Source organism: Aegilops tauschii, chromosome 7 (assembly GCF_002575655.3).
Source record: "Aegilops tauschii subsp. strangulata cultivar AL8/78 chromosome 7, Aet v6.0, whole genome shotgun sequence".
Lineage (NCBI taxonomy): Eukaryota > Viridiplantae > Streptophyta > Magnoliopsida > Poales > Poaceae > Aegilops > Aegilops tauschii.
Genome location: NC_053041.3, coordinates 18,585,479 through 18,597,535, shown reverse-complemented (window position 1 = coordinate 18,597,535; position 12,057 = coordinate 18,585,479). Strand labels below are relative to the sequence as shown.

Genomic DNA, 12,057 nt, shown 5'->3' with positions numbered 1-12,057 from the left:
GCGAGGAAGCAGGCACGCTTGCTGCTAGTACCAAGTGGATTATGCTCGGTAGATCCAATACGTAGGCTCCAAATTAGCCCCCATGGCATGCACGATGCCATGTGCATGCACGTTCTCATCTACTACTTCTTACTAAAATACCGTTAGCCGTAGGGAGAGAAGAACAATAATCCCCGTTCGCGCGCTATAAAAGCAGCACTGCAGCTTGCATTGCTTTGCTACACCGAGTTCACTTCTTACTCCTACTCCTCAACACCCCACCAAAGAGTTGTTTGTGAGAGGATCATATCGGCCGGCCGGAGATAATGGCGGAGACCGTGCTGAGCATGGCGAGGTCCATGCTGGGCGGCGCCATTAGCAAGGCCGCCTCTGCCGCCGCGGACGAGATGAGCCTCCTGATGGGTGTGCGCAAGGATATCTGGTATGTGCACATGCACTTCTTTTGTTTTTCTCATGCACTTCCCACTGCCTCTTACATCCTTTTGTCGGTTAAGAACATCTTATTAGATGAACATTAGTCAGACATATAATTTTTGAAACAACCAAAATGTTTTACTCAACTCTTGTATATAGAATGGCACCAGGTATTCATGGTAGGCTTGAAATCTCTTCATGGAGGTGCATATTTCTTCTATTTTGTTGCATATCACAGGCCGCAAGAATGACACCAAGCATGTCGTAATGAAGTTACTTTTCCATTGTTGATAGGTTCATCAAAGACGAGCTAGCAACGATGCAGGCTTTCCTGGTGGCCGCTGAAGATATGAAGAAGAAAGACTTGTTACTCAAGGTGTGGGCAGAGCAAGTAAGGGAGCTATCATACAATATTGAAGATTGCCTTGGTGAATTCATGGTGCATGTGGCAAGTCAAAGCTTGTCGCAGAAGCTTATGAAGCTCAAAGACCAACATCGAATCGCGGTGCAAATCCGCGATCTCAAATCAAGAGTTGAAGAAGTCAGCAACAGGAACACACGCTACAACTTGATTGAGAAGAACCAAATTACCAGAACAAATGATGAGAGGGATTCTTGCATGGAAGATATTCGCAACCATTCAGCTAGCAACATAGATGAAGCAGGACTTGTGGGGTTTTCCAAGCCCAAACAAGAGTTGATAAAGCTTATAGATGTCCATGCCAAAAATGGTCCTGCTCAGGTAGTATGCGTCGTCGGCATGGGCGGTTTGGGTAAGACTACTCTTACAAGGAAGGTTTATGAAAGTATGGAGAACTTTTCTTGTTGTGCTTGGGTCATTGTCTCGCAATCGTTTGTCAGGATGGAGGTTCTCAAGGTTATGATCAAAGAATTTTTTGGCAATGAAGCACTGAAGAAGCAACTTGAAGGTAATGTAGTGCGAGAAGAGGACCTCGCCAACTATCTGAGGAAAGAGCTGCTTGAAAAGAGGTACTTTGTTGTACTTGATGATTTGTGAAACATAGATGATTGGAACTGGATAAAGAATATTGCTTTTCCGAGTAATAACAATAAAGGTAGCCGGATAATTGTAACAACACGAGATGTTGGTTTAGCTGAGAAGTGCTCATTGGAATCTTCCCTACCACTTATCTACCACCATCAACCCCTAGAAACAAATGATGCCATATATTTGCTACTAAGGAAGACTAGGAGAAGTGAGAAGGACATGGAAAATGATGTGAAAATGAGGGAAATAGTTACCAAGATAGTGAAAAAGTCAGGACTATTACCACTAGCTATTCTTACAATAGGAGGCATGCTTGCCACTAGAGAGGTTAGTGAATGGCAAAGTATTTACAAGCAGATCCCCTTAGAGCTAGAGAGCAACCGAAGTCTTGAAGCAATGAGGAGGATGGTTTTTCTGAGTTACAACCACTTACCTTCTCATCTTAAGTCATGTTTTCTGTATTTAGCCATATTTCCTGAGGATTTTGAAATCCAAAGGACGCGTCTGGTAGAAAGATGGATAGCCGAGGGGTTTATTACCGCCAGAGATGGGCTAAGTGTTGAGGAGGTTGGGAATAGTTACTTTAATGATCTAATCAACCGAAGCATCATTCAGCCATCAGGAGTGAACATAGAAGGGGTTGTGAAGAGCTGCCGAGTCCATGATATCGTTCGCGATGTCATGATAGCAATATCGAGAGATGAGAATTTTGTGTACGTGGCAGGGAATAATTTGACTAGTGTTGTAAATAAGACCTTCCGCCATGTAGCATACCATGGTATCATGTGCCAAAAGATAAATATGGATTGGAGCCACGTTCGGTCAGTAACTGTGTTTGGTGACAGATCATTGGGGCCATCACCTTCTGTCTGTTCACCCGACATGAGAATGCTCCGAACGTTGGATCTAGAGAATGCACAGTTTCCACTAGCACAAAAGGATATCAGCAGCATAGGATTATTGCGCCATTTGAAGTATGTGAATTTTTCTGATTCCTTGGGAGATTCACATATCTATAAACTTCCCAGATCCATAGGAAAATTACAAGGCTTGCATACTTTGAACATAAGAGCCGGTTATATTACAGAACTACCAACTGAGATTAGTAAACTCAAGACTCTGCAGAGTCTCCGTTGTGCCAGAAATGGTTCCTTTGAAAGGTTTGACTTGGATAACCCAAAGAAATGCTTGCTGGCTGTATCTTGTCTGCCCATGCAGTTCACACCTTTGGTTGATCCTAGTGAGCGTGCTGAGGTAGTTGCTGAGCTACACATGGCATGGTCTAGCCGTTGGTCAGAGTCAGATGGTGTGAGGTTGCCAAAAGGAATGGGCAACCTGAAAGAGCTGCAAATACTAGAGGTTGTGGACATTAGGCGGACATGTGGCAAAGCAATTAAAGAGCTAGGTGAGCTTGTGCAGCTGAGAAAACTGAGGGTGGCAACAGAAGGGGCCACCAAGCAAAAATGCAATGTATTGTGTGATGCCATTCAGAAGCTCACTTGCCTCCGCTCTCTTACAGTGAATAATTTTCTTATTGGCTCAGGCGTAACACTAGAGTGGCTGCATGTTGTTTCCTCTCCTCCTCCCCTATTGAGGAGTCTGAAGTTGGATGGATGCCTTGGAGAGATTCCTGGCTGGGTTGGCAGTCTGATACATTTGGTCAAGCTTCGCTTATCCAGGACTGTAATAAAGAAAGAAGGTAAAATCATGGAAATAATAGGGTCACTTCCCAACCTCAGGCAGCTTAGTCTTGGAATGGGCTCTTATATTGGGAGAAGTTAGCGTTCAAAACGGGAGCATTCCCAAATCTCAAGAAACTTCATATTTGGATACTGAAGCAAGTGAGAGAGTTGATATTCGAGGAGGGCACCTCACCCCAGCTGGGAAAGATAGAAGTGAGTGCCTGCCGGATAGAATCAGGGATTAATGGTGTCGAGCACCTTTCAAGTCTCAATGAGATTTGGCTTAATACTCGTGGTAAAGTGGCCAGGCTTGGTATGTTGCAACGTGAATTGGAGGCACACCCCAACCACCCCGTGCTGCGACTGCATGACGAGCAGAGCTATCACGACCTGGGTGACATTGTCCAAGGATCCACTATTGTAGTACATGTGGCTGAAGCAACGGAGGGGGAGGAATCATCATCTCTCCATGCCGAGCATGCAGCAGCAGGGGAGACCTCCTCGTCGCAGTTGGTGGCCGTGACGACTGGGAGCGACAGGTCAGTACTCAGTGGCTATTTTCTCTTTTGTTCACTAGCAGTAGCAGGTAAGTATGAACTGAACTGATGATGTGTTTTAATCTGTGGTGTAGCAGCAGGCAAGATCCTGACATAAGGCTCTGCGTCAAAGGCTCTGCTTTGGTGGAAGATGATTTCTGGTCCTGCAATTCCGACAACGATGATGCTTGATGGTTGGTCGACGCCTTCGCTGGTACCTACAGGTAGAATTTCTGCCTATCTATTTCTGCTTTAATTTTGCTTTCAGCTTTTTATTTATTCTGATACTGTACAAAGTAAAAACATCGCACTTTGTTTTCGAAAACTAAACCACGACGTCTCAAAACAGAAGCAGTTCTTTATCATATCAGTTTCGTGTCTTAGACTCTCCACATCCATTACCAATTGGGCTCCTCTTGTTTTCTACGATTTGAAGAACCCTTTTGTTACCACGCTTATAGGAAATTAGAATTTCACAAATCCGGGACAAGCTGGAGCATGGCATGATCAAACTCATGATGAAATTAATGCGACCTATGGTGGCGCGTTACCTGATTTTCTGCCGAAGGTTGTATAATAACAAGGAGCCAACTAGAGGCAGGTTTAGTCCAATGGAAGTACTAGAGGTGCGCATCGGCTAACCTTCTGCTCCTTCTTTGTTTTTTGTTTTTTAGGCCAAAGAGTAAGCTACTCAATGAAAGGATTACAGTCTGCTGACCTTCTACTCCTTCTTTAGGAGCAAGGCAGAAATTGGTGTTCATAATGTGTAGCATTTCATAATGTCAGGAATCTAGATATTTGGGAGGAGCTGGAGCAACTCTGACAGATTAGATTTGAGCGTGATGCAACTGATGAAAATTTTCTGAAGTATGGACTGTGATAACCCTGATAACTGGTCAGTTCATCTACATCCCCTTTTTCATGTTTTCATGTTGGATTTTCCATATACTTATGGTTTCTGGTATCATTTTCAGTTTGCAAACATGCATTTGCTAATGATATGTACTAATTGATGCCGTGTATTTGATCTCAGCTGGGGAGATGAGGTTGAAAATGCAAAGGACTACACCGCACGAGATGCTGCTACGTACTAATTAAGCATTTAAGCTGCATATACGTACTGCTATGCCGCAATTGGCCATCACTTCAGCTCTCGAAACATCCCTGCTGGCTGCCGGCCTCTGATATGGTGCAAGGTGAAGCAGGAGGGATCCTGACATTTTGCCGCTGTTAATGGAAGATGAATGCATTGATCTTGGGGCTTCAATGTGGCAGAGGCAAGTACACCATTTTGAGATCTCAGAAGGAGTTTACAAGTTAAAATTGTCGGCCCAGATGAAAAATCGGTTCTTGGGGAACACCATGGAATGGAGTGGCTGATCAACCTGATGAGAACACCTGCAATTTTGAATACAGACTTGCTCTGTTTTCTAGTACTCTGTTTTTTTGTAGAGATGGTTCATTACCCTCCACTTGTTGCTGCAACTATGTACTATGTGCTTGTTTGTAAACAGAGAATGATGACTGCATCAGTTTTTTTCCCCTAAAAGGAGGATTACACTCGGCCTTTGCATCAAGCAATGAACACAGCCATAAATTATTGCATCTGTTGTTATCCATTCTCCGCCAAATATGCCTGCTATATATACACTGTTAACTCTGATTTTCATTCTACTATATATTTTTTGAAAAGGTTCATTCTGCTATATATACTCATGTATTCCTCGCAAAAACAAAAACTGCGATTTTCATTGTATTAGCTTTAAAAACTTTAGTTTGTCAGGGAAAACGTCCCCCGGCGGTTTCTTTGGTCGAATATCGCTCAGCTTGCTTTTATTTCCTATGATCCATTTCGTAGCAGAGAAAGAACATACTGTTTGTTTGTTAAAGAAAACCTCCTTCAGTGTTCAGTGTCCACATGGTACCATGAGTTTTAAAACGTCAGAAATGTTGATACCTAGGAGACACTGGAGCGACACTGCTTGCTAGGTGAGATTTGAGCGGACCCCGCGTCGTCCTCCCCCTAGGGCGACTCGGGCGGCCAGAAACCTAGCCGCCGCCGGGCTAAGCCCGGGGGCCGACGGCGGTCGCGGGGGATCTCCTCTCTCGCGCGTCTCCGGGGTGGGGCGGACCCTAAGGCGTGGTGGTGCGACTGATCTGGGATCTGCGGCGCGGTGTGGCGGCAGGCGGCGGCAGGCCGGCCCGTCCTCGGACGGCGACGGCTTGGCGCGGTGGGCGTTGTGGATGGCCCTTCGGTCGGCGGCGGCCGGCTTGGCTGCGGTGGCGTGCAGGCTGCCTTCAGATCGGCGACGGCAGCGTGGAGGGCCTGGTGGTCTCGTCGGCGGCACCTCCGATCAGATCTGTTCTGACCGGTGCAGCCGGCGGTGGTGGTCATCTCTTCCGTCAGAGGTGGTCGGCCTGAGGCTGGGTGTTCGGATCTCGGGATCCGTCATCTGGCACCAGCTGCGAGTCGGGGAGACGTAGTTGCCGGTGAAAACCGAGCCGACGGCGGGCGATGGCGGCGTTCCACATCGTTACCTTGATGAAGGCATCGTCATGTGACTACCGTCGACCCACTCGTATTGCTCCGGGGGAAACCCTAGGATCTGGTGTTCCAGACCGGATGATGGCGGCACTGCGGTGTCGTTTCTCTCTTGGGAGCGTCGTTTTGTGGAGCAGGGCTGGAAGTCAGAGGCAGGAGGTGGAGCAGCTTCGTCTTGCACGGAGCTTCGGTGGAGATGTCAAGTCATGCCTGACCGACAGGTGCTAAACTTGGTCATGCCTGGTCGGCAGGTGCTACGCACGACAGATCCTCCAAGGGCTTCAAGTTGTGTCGGCTGGTGGTACTTGGCAGCATGGCGCTGAGGTGTATCAGTGGCGACCGCGACGTGTACAATTGTTTGCGCGCAGGGAGGAGGTGCCGTTGGGCGCCGTGGTGGCGTCGGCGATAGCTGGACCGAGCAAGGTTGATGCATCAGTACAGTTCTGAAGATGGAGCGGTGGCAGTTGGCGGCGCCGGCCTCTATGAGCACGCCGGACCGGCGAGACCCATGCCCGGCAGGCGTCCTGGATGGGTCCTCAGGTCTTAGATATTAGGTTTGGTTACGATGTCTGTTTGGTATTAGGCCCAGGCTATCTGCGCCCCTTCATCAACTGGATAAGTGTAGCGACAGTTTGTTGCTTAGACGGCGGCTTTAGTCCTACTGTGGTATTACTTTGTAAGGTCTTATGAGAATAATTAATAAAGTGGCCGTATGCATCGCCTAGATGCAGAGGCCGGGGGTCATCCTCCTTTTCTAAAAAATATACAACTTTTACAGTAGTTGGCATTTTTTGGAGCCGTTCGTTTGTCTTGATCTAACGGCGCATACATACGTAGTACTCGAAAGTACGCGGATGAAAGTACTCGAAAGTACTATTAGTCTAGGGGCATTTTAGTCCTAGGAAATATATGACAAGGTGGGGCCCTCTCGTCCAATGCAAAACCGCCGCCCCTCTCCTCCAGTGCAAAAACGCCACCCCTCTCGTTCAATGCAAAGCCGCCGCCGTGCTCCTTCCCCTCTTCCATCACCATTGCAACCGCGGCCATCTCCTAGCCTTCTCCTCCTTCTCGCGGCCGCAACTTTGCTCTTCTCATCTTCCACATCCACCCCCCTCTTCCATCCACGCAAGATCCTCGATGGAGCAGCAGATCGAGCACATCGGCGGCGGCGAGAACGCCGACTTCGTGGAGATCGCCGACGGCGAGAACGCCGACTTCATGGTGATCGCCGGCGGCGACCAGGTCAAGATGGACAGGTTGACGGAGATCCGTTCTTGGTTTCACAACATATTGCAGATGAACTGGACGGCAATGGCCACTTTGAAGCAAATGACGAGGAGGGAGAGGGCAAAGCTTTCCCCCCCACCCGCACAACCGATGCATAAGGTCGAGATCCTCCTCTGGGCGATGGAGCAGGCCGATTCATCCAGCCCGTGGACCGGGCGTAGGTGGTGGGCGTTCAGATCCAGGGTAGAGCATCCACTGGATCAGGAACCCACGGTGCACGAGGTGCCGTTGCAGATTGTGGAGCCTCCAACCGAGTCGGAGATGACTCCGAAGCGCAAGAGGAGGAGGACAGTGGTCGCGACGTCGCTTCCCCGCCGTTCTCCACGCTTCCCTCGCCGCTCTCCTCGTCTGAACGGCGGCCGTAGCTATGTTTAGGGTAAGATTGCTGAATTTCATTCATCATTACTTGTCACTTGCTTAATTTGATTCTCTGCAATATGTTCTTGCTACCTGTGTACTTGAATCCGTAGCCTCTGGATGGTAGCTTAGTTTGATCGACGAGGCTGTAATGAGTCTAGGCATATAGCATTGCTATGTTTACTTGCTACGTTTTGATGTGCTGGAGTGGTATCCATGATAGGAAATTTTGTCTGTCACCTCAAGAGTTGTGTTCAAATTACGTGATGCAATCTGTGTAAATTGAACTTGCAATATTTTGGCTACAAGAAGTGCCTCCAGAAAAGTTCAGTACACAGTTTAGAGTGATAGACTCTGGGTTGACACTGAAATATTTCAATACTGCAAGTTTAGTAGATAGTTGTAGGCATTGAAATATTTCAGTACTGACAGGTTCACACTGAAATATTTGAGTAGTGCAATTGCAGTACACACGGGTACACACTGAAAAATTTCAGTAGTGCAATGCAATTTCAGTACACACGGGTAGACACTGAATATTTCAGTACTGCAGTTTCAGTACACGCACGCAACCCCAGAAATATTTCGGTGTAGCCGTTTCAGTACACGCGCGTAGCCACTGGAATATTTCGGTGGTGCTGTTTCAGTACAAGCACGTAGCCTCTGAAATATTTCGGTGGTGCACTTTCAGTACACGCACGTACCCACTAAAATATTTCAGTGGTTCACTTTCAGTACACGCACGTACGAAATGAAATATTTCAGTGGTGCTGTTTCAGTACACGCATGTAGCAACTGAAATATTTCAGTGGTGCTGTTTCAGTACACACACACGTAGCCACTGAAATATTTCAGTAATGCACTTTCAGTAGAGAGATGTAGACACTGAAATATTTCAGTAATGCCATGTCGGTGATCTTGCATCCAAATATTTAGGGCTTCCTAATGATTCAGCAAAAAAAATAGACATAAGCAGTGAAATAATTTTTGTAGGGATGTTGGCTTACTCATGTTGCCCTGCTGTACAACCTTTTGCTTCACTTCTTGTAAGTGCTTCTTGCACGTGCTATGGCCTACATGCTGTTTACTCTCATCACAGCAGTGATTTTGCATCTTGCAAAGGTCTTATTAATTCAACATTGACTTTTATGAACTTTGTATTCAAATTCGTATCCTCCTACAGTTGTTGTGACAGATTTCCTTGGCATCTTCAAATTACCGTACTGCCATTTTTCCAATACCAACTGTATTCAATCTGAAACTTTCAGTTACTTATATGCTACAAGTGGAATCATGGATAGGTTGCTGAAGATGCTGCGCCTCACAAGAAAAGTCCCTTGCTCAACCTCAACATCACATGCTTTTTTGCATTTCTAGTTGTCTCACTATTTCATGTGATGTATTTGAATACCAGAAGTTGTTATGCATTACAAGTTCAATCTGATAATCGTAGTACCTGCAGTCTGTGTGTTATCTGTTTTGTATGTGTGGGATCAAAATCTAATACGGTTCTGATTCCTGTTTTCATGGCCTTGATGCTAAGTTAAGTACATGCTGGTCAGAGTGATCGGAGGGAAGGGTGCCGCTGGTGGGAAACATTTTAGGGTTTTATCGTCGTGATAACCCTAGAAAATGAATAAAAACATCGAAAATCAATGGAACTAGTCATGGATGCTTCTCATGTTGGTACAAGGGTGAAGAAAGAATACAGGTCCATTTGAAGCAAGTCGAGAAAAACCCGTCCTTCCACACGGACCCTTACCTCCTACCGGAACGGCCGCCGGTGAAGGATCGACAACGTGCGCTTCTCGCGTCACCTCCGAGAAGTATTCTAAGCATTTAATCGTATTAGAAAATCCATACAAATGCCAACAACCTTACCAAACTATTCATGCTTCCTTCTCATGTTGATACAAAGAAGTGGAAATTTTTTGGGTCCATTTACATCATGTCCGGCAAGTATTTTAAGCAGTATAAATTCAAAAAAATATAAAACCTTGGAAACCTAGCTTTGTTTGTGCAAGAGATCATGTGTGCCAAATTTTGTGTGCCAAATTTAGGATCACGTCTTAATATTTTTAGTCCCACCTCGCCCCCGAGCAAGTGCTGCACCGGCTTAAATACCTTCATCTATTTGATTATCACAAGAGTTGGTCTTCCTTGCACTCTACGTGGAGGATATGTAGAATGAGTATGATTAATCATCTGTATTCATCCTATATATTCTTCAATCGGAGAGCAAGGATGATTGATGCATTTTTTAGGATTTATAGAAAATGCAAACCAAATATCGCAAAAAAAAGAATTTGAAATAAGATGTAACATGTTATTTTTTGAGTGGTCGGGTAATTTTTATGTAAACAAAAGGAAAAGGAAAAAAATAAACAAAAGGAAAAGCATGGGCCAGCCTAGACATCTAGACCCACGCGTGGTCCAGCACGCGGGATAGGCTGGCCTATGAAAGCCCATCTAATCTGGCCCATCGCGTGGGCGCACCAGAGCAAAGCAGACGCTGGTGGGAGTTTAGTCCCACCTCGCCGAGCGAGAGGGAGACGCACCAGCTTATATACCCGGCTGTGCCTCCCCACTCAAGCTCCTCTCATATGCAGGCAGTACTTTGCCTAATGTTTCATGCTCTTTGCCCAGTTGGCCCCACCAGCAGAACAGTAGTCTGCACCCCGGGCCTGTATCCTGGCCCATAAACTGTTGGATTCCTAGTCATATACAGGCCGTGGTGTATGAAAACTCCTGCCTCTGGTATCATAGGTGTGCATTCTTTTTGCATTCATATTGAAATTAGTCAACAAAATTTAACACATGCTCACTGACTTACCTAGCTTTGTTTTGTGCAAGAGATCATGTGTGCCAAAATTTGGGTGATTTGGAGGTGGTTGAAAAAATCACCGCATTTCGGAGGGACCATTTGGTCTAACTTAAGCCATTTTTTGAACAAAGGTGATTTTTTTCCACCACCTCCAAATCACCCAAATTTTCTATGACACGGTGACCCACATGTGCCAAATATGTCTATGAAAGAAAATTTGGGAAAAATATATATTACAATGCCCCCTTGAGGTATGGACCGATGTTATGATCAGTCAGTCTAGAGGGCGGTATAAATTCAAAAAAATTCAAAAAAATCTAAAACCTTGGTAACCTAGCTTTGTTTGTGCAAGAGATCATGTGTGCCAAAATTTGGGTGATTTGGAGGTGGTCAAAAAAATCACCGCATTCCAGAGGGACCATTTGGTCTAGCTTAAGCCATTTTTTGAACAAAGGTGGTTTTTTTCACCACCTCCAAATCACTCAATTTCTCTATGACGCGGTGACCCACATGCATGTGCTAAACATGTCCATGAAAGAAAATTTGGAAAAAAATATATTTTACAATGCCCCCTTGAGGTATAGACCGATGTTTTGATCAGTCAGTCTAGAGAGCAGTATAAATTCAAAAAAATATAAAACCTTGGAAACCTAGCTTTGTTTGTGCAAAAGATCATGTGTGCCAAAATTGAGGTGATTTGGAGGTGGTCGAAAAAATCACCGCATTCCGGAGGGACCATTTGGTCTAACTTAAGCCATTTTTTGAACAAAGGTGGTTTTTTCCACCACCTCCAAATCACCCAATTTCTCTATGACACGGTGACCCACATGTGCCAAACATGTCCATGAAAGAAAATTTGGTAAAAATATATTTTACAATGCCCCCTTGAGTTATAGACCGATGTTTTGATCAGTCAGTCTAGAGGGCAGTATGAAATCAAAAAAATACGAAACCTTGGAAACCTAGCTTTGTTTGTGCAATAGATCATGTGTGCCAAAATTGATGTGATTTGGAGGTGGTCGAAAAAATCACCGCATTCCGGAGGGACCATTTGGTCTAACTTAAGCCATTTTTTGAACAAAGGTGATTTTTTCCACCACCTCCAAATCACCCAAATTTTCTTTTACACGGTGACCCACAGGTGCCAAACATTTCAATGAAAGAAAATTTGGAAAAAATATATTTTACAATGGCCCCTTGAGGTATAGACCGATGTTTTGATCAGTCAGTCTAGAGGGCAGTATAAATTCAAAAAAATTTAGAAAAATTATAAAACCTTGGAAACCTAGCTTTGTTTGTGCAAGAGATCATGTGTGCCAAAATTGAGCTGATTTGGAGGTGGTCGAAAAAATCACCGCATTCCGGAGGGACCATTTGGTAACTTAAGCCATTTTTTAAACAAAGGT

At 45.4% G+C, this 12,057-nt stretch overlaps 1 pseudogene; it reads left to right on the top strand.

Moving 5' to 3' along the window:
* The first annotated feature begins 234 nt into the window (after positions 1-234).
* On the top strand, positions 235-4,788 carry LOC109733906 (disease resistance protein RPM1-like; annotated as a pseudogene).
* The last annotated feature ends 7,269 nt before the right edge of the window (positions 4,789-12,057 follow it).